The 354-nt window shown below is 44.4% G+C and overlaps 1 protein-coding gene across 2 annotated transcripts in view; it reads left to right on the forward strand.

The window, feature by feature from the left end:
• The window catches only part of creb3l4 (cAMP responsive element binding protein 3-like 4), a 23,846-nt gene that overhangs the window by 11,937 nt on the left and 11,555 nt on the right, over positions 1–354 (forward strand). The window lies entirely within an intron of this gene.

Consider the following 354-nt stretch of genomic DNA (forward strand, 5'->3'; position numbering starts at 1 on the left):
GGGGGGGGGGGTTCCAAGCCTTAAAGGTTCACTGTGTAAGTTCTATTTACATCTAGTGGTGAGGGTTGCGAAATGTACCCCCCCACCCCCACCCAAGCGAAGAAATAAAGTGCTACATGACGTCTCATACTCCTGCAATACATTCATTTACATTTTGAGAGGGTTGGTTCATCAGGACCAACACACCAAAGTAAATGAAGAAATTCTCAAACACTATCACATCTAGTGCATCCAGTATGACCACTGACAGATGACAGTAGTGAACGTGATTGGGCTGGAGCATTGTAAAGTGTAGTAGCAGTTCATCCCCCATCTGACTCTAGACTAATAACAGCAGCATCAGCAATGAAAATA

This window comes from Micropterus dolomieu, linkage group LG03 (assembly GCF_021292245.1).
Source record: "Micropterus dolomieu isolate WLL.071019.BEF.003 ecotype Adirondacks linkage group LG03, ASM2129224v1, whole genome shotgun sequence".
NCBI classification, from domain to species: Eukaryota; Metazoa; Chordata; class Actinopteri; order Centrarchiformes; family Centrarchidae; genus Micropterus; species Micropterus dolomieu.